The sequence below is a fragment of the Taurulus bubalis genome, assembly GCF_910589615.1.
Source record: "Taurulus bubalis genome assembly, chromosome: 18".
Classification (NCBI taxonomy): Eukaryota; Metazoa; Chordata; class Actinopteri; order Perciformes; family Cottidae; genus Taurulus; species Taurulus bubalis.
Window position 1 is genome coordinate 8,994,914 of NC_136606.1, and position 12,745 is coordinate 9,007,658.

Consider the following 12,745-nt stretch of genomic DNA (forward strand, 5'->3'; position numbering starts at 1 on the left):
GTATGTCCGCCTTACATTGTTTTGCCCAGACAGACCTTCAACTTTGAAATAAAGGTCTGTCATAGTCTGCGACTGCCTTTCAGGGAGGAAAAAACTTTTTCATTTTCTAGGGAAAAAGCAAACATATTGTAGTTGTAATAACATGATAATAATTGTAATAATAATAACGATGAAGATAATAATAATATATTTTTTTTACTAATTTGATTTAAGTACCTCATCATTTTGCTGAGTTGCACAGGCCAATAGGCTTTATGCAAGGCAGCATTTATTCAGACCACGAGTCTATGAATGTTAATTGCACCGTTTCCGAATCATAAATACTAACATAAATCACTGGACTATACAATATTATGCTCTACTTTTTATGTCCCCTACGTGGTCTGCAGGAGTACATCCTCATCACTATAAATCACTTCCCCGCAGCTTCTAAGACTGTTGCAGGGGCTGAGCAGTGCCCACACACTTTCCCCAGCTTAGAGACCATTTCATGGTATTAATTGTAATGTACATAAAAGATTGAGCTGTACTTCCCATGTTCGATGTCAATTTAACAATCAATCATGACATACAATGTGCATAACGCTTTATTAAAATCGTGCCTGGGTAATTGTAATTTCTATGAAAAGTCATTGAAATAAATGATGGCAGAGAGGTTTGTTCCAACTATATTAAAATGTAAATTGTTATTATTATTTGTAGTCGTAGCAGTAGTATCAGCAGTAATTGTATTAGACTGTAAAATAATATTCCATTTTAAGAAATATTATTTCAGCTTTAAGCTTAGGAATTACTGGTAGACCTTATTTAATATGCAAGCCTTTGACAAGGAGTCAAAGAGTCCAATGTTGGATGTTAAAATGAAGACACTGACTGTGATGGTTAAACAATTCACAAGGAATCTCAATCATTTGTATGACAGAATTTGACATCTTAAAAATTCCAAACAAATTATTTAAATTATTTCTAGTGTTCTCACTTATTTTCTTTTTTTTTTAATATGTGCATGCATGTGATCAAACTAGAATTTAAATATGTCAAAATACATTTGAGGTCAGCATTTATTTATACTTCAACAAACAAAAACATTCCTCATATTACTAAGAAAAACAAAGAACTTTTTCTCGACTTGAAACACTATCAGTATTTATACCTGAAGTCTATGGTGTGAAATCATATTACATTTAATTATTCTGTTTAGTTTATGTAATAATTAAATATTGACTTTTGATATATAAATCACATAAAAATGAGAAAGTAGATATTTTTACCAACGTCACCAATTCAAGAACAATTTTAAAACAGAGACAAACATTTCTTATTGCACTCTGACCGTTAAAAATTCTAAAAGATGAGCAGACAAAGATAAGCTTTTCTTCAACCAATCTACATGCACATTTTGGCTGTTTTCAGTCCTCCATCAGCAGCAGTGAGTGCAGAAGAGTGGGCGCCTTAGCCCTCCAGTGTGCACGTCTCTCTATGAGTCTGTGTCATAACCTCCATCAGGGTTTCATATTTCCCTCTCCGCTCATCTGTCCCAGCATGGTAGCCTTAATATGCATGTCTCCGTACCGACACGCTCTGACTAAATGGCCACATTTGCACATCTTTTTTTGCAGCCTTTGTCCAATCCCCTCGCTCCGTTAATGTGAGTTAATTTCTTTCTCCAAAATAATACTTTGGCAAATCATTCTCACAAAGTGCTACATCATTTATTGTGAGGACTTGGGTGAACTTCTGTGAAAAATTAATGCCTTTAATTTTGGTTGATGGCAACATCAGTGCAGCTCTGTAAATTGCACTTTAATGAGATTTTGCTACAGGGGATAATCTGCAACTGACAGGAAAAACATCTTGAAAACATCTGTAGACCTATGATTCTACCCCCCGTAAATCTCAGAGCAGAAGGATGAGCCGAAAAATGGTCACTTGATGAGTACAACTTTATTATCTGAACTGTTCAAAGTTAAACCAAAAGAAGAAGTACACTAAAAGTGTTATCACGTCTGAATGGGCCAACAGGGTGGAAGAAAGACGAGATCTTTCTACAATGTGTTGCTTATTTGGCCTCAAAACCTGAGGAAAGTAAATAATAATATTTATGATCAACTTATATGTACTGAAACATACTTAAATAAGCATAACCCGCAACATCAGACACAGAAAGCACTGCAAAGAAACTAGATAAATCATTAACACAAATTTAGTCTGATGTGATGTCAAGATCAAAAGACTGCCCTGGCTGATCAAGAACCAGAGCAGCCGGCCAACTTTTGCATCTGAGGATAAAAGAACAAGACAATGTCCATGCAGTTATTAAACATTTGATCATACAAAAATCTGGGGCTTCTAGCCTCGCAACCAATCCAAATGAACCCCATCTGAAGCACTGTGGTGTCGTGCTTCCTTCCTCGGGGTGTCTGGACAGTCCCGTGGCGTGATTCGACCAAACAGACAGATTTGGACGCCGTCCAGCAAAAGTAGAGACCAGATCATCTGCAGCCCGAGCGAAGCCCTTCCAAATTAAAGCTGACACATTCAATCTCGTCAACATGGTATTTTTGAATGTGTCTTTCTCACACTGTTACCTGATCCCTTTGCAGCACCGTGAGACTTTGTTAATCTCATCTCTTTTATAGGTATTTTCCCTCTCTGACTGCAGCTTTAACTCCACTGCTTTGCATTGAGCGCAGCGAGGATCTGCAAGGTGAACTGTGAATGTCTCATTACTGTTTTACAGATGTGTCCGAAAATTTCCACCTGGTCCGTATTTTCCTCGCTCTCGCTTTATTTCCTGACGTCTATGTTTTGTCTGCCTCTTGCTTTCTTTTGTCGTCATGGAAACAATAGCTTGCCTGAGCTAATTACATAGCAGACAGCAAACGTGCGAGGTGGAGTGCGGTGAGGAATGCTTGCTGTCATAATGAATGCAACGCCACATTGGAGGCAAGTGATGGAGCCCCACCCTGTCTGATTTGGTCCTGTTTTTTTTAAATTCCTGACATTTATTGGCCCATCCTTATTTCCATCCTGTAATGTTTTCCATCTGCAAACTCACAACCCTACGGCGGAGAAAGTCATGTTACCAAATGTTTCATGGTCTGAGTTTGTCTCCAATCAAAGCAGTTTGTTCACTCGCTTTCCTCATATTGAAAGCATCCCTAAAACATCCCTACTGGAGGCTATGGAGAGATTTTAGAGTTGTATTAAACTAACCATAAATGCTGTGTTCAGGGCCTCATGTGGTTGAGCAACCATGCCTTTCACTTCTGTTTTCCTCAACTTCTTTTTTCCTCAAGAGTAACACAATTAAATCAGCTCCAGTGATTGGTGCTGTGGTCAGTGCCAAGTTGGGATCACGCTCCCAGCACGGTCCTGGGTCTTCTGCGGCGTGAGCAGACAACTCTGGTCCGGTTGGTGGCCGAGCCGCGCTGTCGGGATGGCAGCACCTGTCAGAGCCAGGCGCACCATGCCAGCATCGCACTAGGAGCTCCTGAACCCAAAAGAAATGACAGCCTCGTGCTGCATAAATGTGGCATATCTTCCTCATCGCAAAACACTTGAACCAAAAATACACTGAGCTCAGCCACTGAGAAATACAGCACAGTGTGTGCGTGTGTGTGATTGCATGGCCATGTTGTGCAAGTTGGTCTTGGTCTCTTGCGCTCCCTCTCTGTCTCTCTCCATCTCTCGCATGATTTCCCTGACTTGGGCACCCCGGGGGTTAGTCATCTTGGTCATCAGCTCCACTCGCAGGTCAATTGTAGCAGCAAGTGGTCGGCCAAACAATGCAGAAAAAAAATGTTTAAAAAAAAAATACATTATAGCCGTGATCCACCACCGTGCTCGTATCACCAGCGCATGACTAGATCAGAGCAGAAAGCTGGCCATAAACAAGCCAATGAGTGGTGTGAGAGATTTGCTGAAGCACTTCAGATGGAAGAGGACAAGAGAAAAAATGGAGAAACCGAAACCTGTTATATTTATTTGCATCAAGCATGCCTCTGTGAATCTTTGAGTGACTGAGGCAGGTTTTTTTCAAGCTGATCTCCAGTAGGGGAAACAGTCCTGCCGGGGCAAATTAACTGGAGAGCCTTTCGCACACAGGCCCCATAGACTAATGAAGAGGCCCAGAGGATATTTGCCGGGTCACACAGAGGAGGTGGTATAGATGCTGAATGAAAATTGGGCATTAAGCAGGGTACCATGGGTAGCCTCGTACTACTGCAGGCCTTGCTCCTAGGAAACCATCACCGTAAGAGGATTGCCCTGCCGTTTCTTTATTTAATACATTTCTTTCAGGAAATGAGATGATTATTCACAGAATATCTGCATGTTTAGTCGAGAAGCCTTCATCATCTCTCTTACCCTGCAGACCCACAAAAAGAAAAATTAACATTTATTCAGGGCCACAGGACTTTTATTAGCTCCATATGCAGACTACAAACCCACAGGAAGTTTCAATTTGAAGCCACTTAACTTCAACGCTATTGCAGTCATCTCCAACAATGAGGCATTTAGGTTTTAAGTATTAAGAGTGAATCCCAGAATGCCAGTGTCGAGCGCTGTGTACCAGTCGAGTGCAGGGGCCACAAGGCATATGAACGCTGGCACAACTGCACTGATGTTTTACAACACTACTTATAAAAGGATTCCAACTGTTCTCCCTGTATGAGGTAAAATGAAATTAATAGCACTGACCATACATTTTGTGCTAAGTCCCACAAGCTATTGTGATTCAGAAACCTGTGGTTTAATATTACAGCAAATGCTGAGTTACTGTATTTGAGGATTATAGATTATATTATAAATATTAAAATCTCATTATTTTCATTTTCATCTGTATTCAATCTACTAGTATGATTCACTATATATCCTTTCAGCGACATTAATAAATAATAAAAAATAGATGTTCGCCACAAATATGCTGTGTAGTCATTTTCCAGTGGAGAAATGATTCAAGGCTTCATCAGATTGTGGATCTCTTTTCTCTTTTTTTGCTCGTCCAAAAAGAAGCAGCAATTACAGAACCTAACTATCCGTTTACTTGATGAATTCTATTCCACTGTGTGGTTTGATAAATAAGGAAAATACGTCAACGCTTGCACCATGTACAGTAATTAAAGTGAAAAATACTGTCACAATGTAAATCCTTAATTGGACTCCCAGAGAGATATTGAAAATTTGTCTTTAATAATAGGTGATGACTGGGGACAGAAAAACAAAGCGTGTTGAAATGTGGCCCTGGAAGTTCAATTAATCACAACATAGAAAACAGCCAATTTAGCATAGCTCATTCAGGGAATCACCCAGCCCAGGTAATGCACTTTTAATCATCTCACTTCAGCACGGTAACATAGAGCGGAGTCTCACACTCTGGGAGGATAATGTTTCTCTGGGTGTTGCGAAATGTTCCATTTTAATAAGACGCGATTAATAATTAATCGGTAAGAGGTCTGCCATGCGTCTGCTACTCTTGTGACAATTGTGCTGTTTGATATGCGGCGGGAAATGCGTGTGAGATGCTCATCTAAAGACGGTAAGTAAATACCTTCGAAGGATATGTCAGCGAGTCCATAAACAGTGTGCTAAAGTATCACGACCTTATTCGCCGGGGTCAATCAAATCGTATACGTGTGAATTGGCCGTGCATTCCGCTGCTTTGACAAGTCAGAGCTGTGCACTTAGTAAAGCAATCTCGCATCAAAGATAAAAGTTTCGGAGTGTTTACTATTCTCTCATTAACAACCCTCCCAGCCATCTGTGGAGCGCCGCAAACACACCTGCTCCACCCTGGGCTTGTAATGGCTTTTCTCAATGTGCATGTGAGTCTCCAACTATCTCAAGGAGAGGGGGCTGTTATGGACCTGTCATTCCAGGATCATCAACCAGACGCACAGCACCTTGTATTCCACTCACATAATTATGGATATTGTAAAGCATTCAAAATGATCAATTTAGCCGACTCTGTCACCAGAGGAGTTATTAAGCCGCTTTGTGTTGGTTTCAATGTTCGTAATGTGGTGTATTAAAGCACACCCGACTGCGTGAATTTGGAGCCCTGTTGCAGAACCTGGACTTGTACAGCTCGAGGCAGGATGCAAGTATATTTGTTAGTAGAGTAATTTTGAACAATATCCGTTTTGTTTGAGACTAAAATCAACAACATCTCTTGAAACCTTTCCATGCTACCATTCATGCAACTCTGTTGATGACAAAATAAGAATGAGCTCAGATAAGAGTATCGTATATTTGTGTTCACTATTCACAGCAAATTGGATATAAACCATAGAGAGTTGACGTAGCGGTTAAAGGGAAATCTAACTAAATGCAGACGTATTTTTAATAAGAAGTCTTAATAACAACGTTGCCACCTTTTGAAGTCTCACACTGAAATGCCTCACGGGAAACAGAAGCAGTGAACCACATCAGGTGCTGAGATGAATGAACTCCAGCAAATGAACTTTGGCGAGACCTCTTTGGATCCTTTGAACTTGCTATAGGGTCTGTTTCTGGTCTGTCAGGGGAGGGTCCAGTGTTGTGGTCACTCTGTGGTATGGTCATCATGCTTTGGCCCCTGCGCTCTTCTCTGCCAATGTATCCGTTTCCAAATGGGACTGACACAGGCCTTAGACGTACCCTGCTGAGGTCCTCTGAAACCAGAGACCCTTGAAGTGGACGTCTGCCTGTGTCCAGTCTGCTCCAAGAAACCCTTTCAGATCCGAGGACTCCAAATGTGGCCTTCTACATGAAGACATTTTGGACGCAGCCTGGGCGGCTGGTTATGTCCCTACCCCCGACGCCTCGGCCCTCGGCCCTCGACACAACACCAACCACTTCTACCATGCTAACCACCAGCAGCCTCTTGCAGACCAGGGAGCAGACCACCCTGGGCTGGTCAGCAACCCCTGCTTACACCTGCCATAAAACTTAAAAGCTACAGTCTCATCCCCCAGCTTTGAAGTGTTCAAAGCATAGCTTAGTGACCTTTGATGCGACTTTGGCCGCAACACATGTTTTGCACCCATGTATAAACGCGGGCCCCTCAGTAGACAAGGCGGGATTGTTTACCTACATGTGCAAAACGTAAGGGCCAATGCATGGCAACCATGCATGGAGCCTCTATTCCCACACGTCAAGTTCCCCATGGTGGGAGACTGACATGAGACGAGCCGGACACTGCTTTGAGCTAACATATTCAACTGCCATGTGTTCAGCATTATTTAAACTCCTTGTTCTGTGCCCTCGCACTGACCAGTGGACCACAGTCTTTCTGAGATAGATGCAGCAGTCGGCTGACTTGCCTTTAGCATTATATTTGATATCAAGAGGTGAAAACTTTTTTGGTACTAACCAAAATATGTCTTAGAGTATTAAAAGCTGTAATGTGCTGGAAGTAGGTAGGTTAGTCTTGCTGTCCTGTTAACTTTTACTTTAATTGGATATTTACTATTATAAATCACAGTTTCGCCAATTTTAGAATGCATTTTATCTTTGTTATAATGCAGCTGCAGCTATTTGGACAACATGCATCCAGTGATGGAGAAAGTATTCAGACCCCATCCTGTAAAAAAAACTGACTCTGTTACAAGTATGAAAGTATGTTACAATGAAAGTAAAAGTATGTGAATATTACCTGCAATATATACTTTTAGTGTCAAGTATTCATTAGAGCAAAATGGCCCCTACGAGTGCCATCCTATCATAATCTATAATACACCCCGTCTCATGATAGTTTGTGAAATAGTCACAAAATCTATTTGTCTCATGCTTAGCGACACAAATTGTCCACTTGTTTTGTGTCGCTTGGCACGACTTCCAGGTTTAGACATTAAAACCACTTATTTGGGTTTAAGAAAAACAAAAAGGTGGGGCTTAAATTAACTATATACTGTTATTTGGGTTTAGTTAAACCTTCACGAAGGCGTCACTTCTCAACAACACTTTAGAAGACGTGCTGTGTGCCGGTCTCACTCTGACTGTCATGGATCCTATGATCCTATTTGATTTTCCTTTGTAAGTTGTACGTATACATTTTACTTTTGTAATTGGTTGAGGTGGAGTTAATTTCATTTTATCAATGACAATACATCTTTTTACAAGCTTATATGTTGATGTATGTTGTTTCTTCATTTGTAATGTAACTACAGTGGTAACTAAAGAGCAGTAACAAGTTTAATCTGGACTGTAGTGGAGTATAAAGTGGCATGACAATGAAATAACCAAATAATATAGTCTTTCACGATGCAGTACTTTAGTAAATGTAGTAGTAACATTCCACCGCTGCATTATATTTTATAGACTTTATAGATTTTTTTTATAATTGAAACAAAGTTTTCAAACATTTTACATTCTTCAATGTAAGGTTCGGAAACAGAATTGGAAGTTTTGATATCAGTGCCAAAACCCAAGTGATGTCTGAAAAAAATTCAAAAGATACCCACCATTATTTTTCAAGTACAATATTGAGGTACTTGTACTTTGCTTAGGTCTTCATCTTTATGTGCAAATGTATTTCTTTATCATTGATTTATGGTTCAAATATTGAACTTTTGACTCGGCATCTGAACAGGAAGCTATTACTTAACAAATTAAATATACGGTATTACAATGTATGATAAACTCATAAATCCATTGCTTTTAAACTACCAACAGCTATATTAAGTAGCAGTAGCTGCTCCAGGATCAGACACACATCTACAATAATCCTCACACATACAGGAAACGATAATAGACAGTTCTAAATTAACCATGCTACAAGATGAGTTTTGTTTAAACCTTTTGTAAATGATGCTGCTCCTGTATTTAAGTAAAGATGTGTGAGCAAGACTTTTACTCGTAATGGAGTATTTCTACATTCTTGCTTTTTTTTTATTAAAAGATCTAAACTCCCCCCACCGTGTGTATCATCTTCAGGGTTCAATTACCGCGGCACCATGCAACAAATGCATGTCAAGTGTGTACAATTGTATTCTTAACTCCTCTGAAATACAGCAAGCTCCGTTCCACTGTGTTCCATAATATACTGGTGTTGTTTTTTGTCTTCACATTTAAGTGATGAGTTATTGATGTCTGTTGGCATCTTAAACACATACGCAGTTACAACTAAAATCATGTTTACTGTGCACATGTCAAGGATAATATTCTCCCCTCTGCCAATTCCTCTCTCGCAAATAGCATTGCACCATTCACTGTACAAAAAGCTAGCTGTTTTACAAGGCGCTAAATATTTGACAGAACAGTAAGCTCATAATTACACAAGACCATGGTTGTGTATAAATGTCAAACAAAGCAGGCTGATATATAGCCAGCCGTGGGGTTTACATGCTTCACATGCTAGTGTCTGAATGACAGGGCTCAAGATGATGTAATTATAACACGAGGGGCTTTATAAGTGCGTGAACCGTCACAGTATGCTCACAGAGTTAAAATAGCACAAGCTTGAGTCTGGAACAACCTGGTAGCAAAACAAAGCGTCCCCTTTATTTACACAATGTGTCCCAGACCTGCGATGCATAGTGTGAGTACACCGGCTATGAATCTCAATTACAGTGCAAATAGTGCACATTGGATAAGTTGAAACATAATCAGGCAGCTTTTTGATTTTGCTGTTTTTTTCTTCTTCTCCTCCTCAGTCCCTGCACCAATCTGGGAGCTGGTTCTGCTGATGTCAGTGCTATCCCTGCTCAGTGGAGCCAGAGGAGCTGGCCTTTTGCTAACTATAGACTGAGAAATCCCGAGCGTGTTTCTTTTGGCCTCGAGGCGGCTGTGCGGCCCACACAAATGTTGATGAGGATGAAACGGCACGACTGTGCTGTGTCTGCACTGTGACCTATGGAATGTGCCTTCAAAGAGGATTCTCAGGCTGCCTGCATTTCTCAGAGGATTTCACTCCCATGGCACTGTGTCGAACCAGCGTTTATTCACTTGGGTTTACCCTGCAATTTATAGTAGGCTATGCCATGGATACTGCAATATGAAATGTCATACCTGGTCAATGCTGCTTTTTTTAATTTGCACATGGAGAAAGTTGCACAATCTGTTGCTGTTGGTTCCAGTCACCATGCAGTTATGGAATCCAAGACCTGACATATAGCAGTCATGTCATCGTTGTGTTTTCAAAATGTCGCCAACTTCCACACATTATCCACCATGACCCAGACAGGAAGTTAAAGCAGCATGAGCAACAAAACCGTATTGTGCCTCAGCACAAAATGCCTGGACATGCACCGCACATTCATAACAGCAACATTAAAACAGTATGTGGGAGAAGCTGTCAAGTGTGGCTGTCAACACCTCTATTTCAGCAGACACGACAAGCCCTGTAAACGTTGATGGATATAAATCAGGAAGCCATTTTGAAACAACAGGGTTATATTCAATCTTTGTTGAAAGTGTGTGTGTGTCCACATAAACCCTGCCAGCATGGGACTCCCCGAGGGCACGTCGACCTCCCATCTCTATACCTCTGCCAGGCCACAATTTCATATCTAAATCTTCTAATTATATCCAATAATCCCACATAAGTGTTTGTTAAAATGCTTGGCCGTTAAACACAAGTAACTTTGAGGAGTGTTTTTTGGGGGGATTGGAGCAGTTGCACACAGAAATAAATAAATAAAATAGAGGAATCTTTTTTTATTTTATTTCTTGGTCAGAAAATGTTGTGTGGGGGTGCCAACGCCATAATTAATACCGACTAGCTGACATATACAAAATCCTGTGGTCCTGAACTGCTGTCTTAGTTCCAGATGACATATATGGCTGCAGCAAATTATTACTTTTTATGATGTTTCAGGTAGTAATATTTAAGTAGAAACACAGTTCCAACATGAATTGCAGCATAACATGAGTGCTGCCAGACTAAACGTGTAAGCAAACTCGTGTCTGCTTATTAAAAGGTAAGTACACTGAGTTTAAGTGGGTTTATCCAGCCACTCCATCTCTAGTTAGGAAGGGAAATCAAGCACAACCACAAAACTTCCGTTCTTTCTCTAAATCTTCCGACCCTCTTTCAGAAATGTCCAGCCCCTTCATTCCATTCACTCCAATGGGACTCTACGGAGAGCCTTTGTACTCCGCAGATCAGGCTGTGTCCACTACTCCCACTCTTTTCAATAGAGAGTAAGAGGACTGCTAAGGGCTGGAACGACAGTGTTACCCATGCAAGCAGAACATCCCTCTCTTTTTGTGCAGTGGGTTGGTGAGGAGGCAGTGGGGAGGATGCGGTCAGTCTGCTCCGGGATAATAGAGGGCTGGGCAGCTGCCTTTGGCACAACAAAGGGACTAGTCTCCTGTTAGTCCTGTTTACTTTAGTGTTGTTTCTATGCCGCCTGCGTGTCAGGGTACCTGAAAGGGCGTATGATCAAAATGTGCGTAGGCCTTACAATTGAGACATTTCTGCCACCAGCTCCTCCCGCTGCTGTCGGGTTTATCATCGGCAGGGAATAGCAAGTTTAACACCACTTCATTTATATTCCAGGTGTGCTGTTGTGGATATTTTCAATCCACATAGTTTGAGCATATGAAGGGGGGGGAAATGTTTTTTGTTCAAATGTATATGAAATATGAATGCGTCGCAATCCGTGCACACTGACGTTGGACTCTTGATCCGTTAACATGTGATGTTGGGGACCAGAACACATACCAATTTTTGTGTGTAAATCTTCTTGGGGGTTTTGGTGCAATTGTCTCAAAATATGAAGTTCTTTTTTATAATTTTTTTGAACGAAAAACGAGTTTTAATTGTTCTGCAAAATCTGTATTTAGTCAATATGTATTCATTCAAACTCATAATAACTTTACAACGAAAAGACTTCGGTGTAAAGTGCTTTTGGAGCCACGTTCAGAGAGACAGGCTGCAGAACATGCGTCTCCAGAATCTTGCCAACATTAAAAAGTCAACATCGTCCATCTTTTCACAACGAAAAAAAAAAAAAAGCCTTCTTGAGCCGAGCCTTTGATCCCTTTGATTTCCTTTCCTTTTCCAACGCCAGATCTGTTATGTGCTAAAATTCTTTAGTTTTCCATAGAAACGTGTCCTTTCCGCGCGGGGATATTGATGTTTTTTTCCTCGCAGGGGTTATGATATGGTGAATCAGAATTTCAAAGCCGGGGGGACAATACTCGCATTCATGCTTGTTTTTTTTTGTACCTTTTGTCGGGTTTTGTCTCGTTGTTCAAATCCCCATTTCTCAAATGAATACAAATATTTATTCTGTGAATGTCTGAGCTCCAGTCACTTCGGATGCTTTTCAAACTATTAAAGTCTTTGTCGGAGCAGCAGGTTGCAACGCCAAGACGCTGCAGTGTGAGTCTGTCTCTTACATTCACTCTCAAACACAACGTTTGACTTAACGCCTCTTTCCATTCATGGCAGAGTAAGTCAACACATGTCGTGCAAGACGCACACAGAAAATATTGATCGTGAATACTTCTCTATGAATTATTGAATGAGCGAGCCTGCTGGATCTGTCCTCTCAGCAATAAATCTACAATGTGGACGAATGCATTTGCTAAAATAGACTACACAAATGTTTTCAACCCTTTTCTTTTATTTATCTTTTTTTTTGGGGTGCACATATTCCCTCGACATGGATCCCAGATGCTAACTGGAGGAACACTGACTGAAGACACTTGGACACCACAGCTAAAAGCTTCAAATTCCTCCAGTCGGGGTATTAAATCGACACCCATCCTTTCTCAGCCCTCTCCTCCCTCTCCTTTCTGCCGCCTGACATGTCTG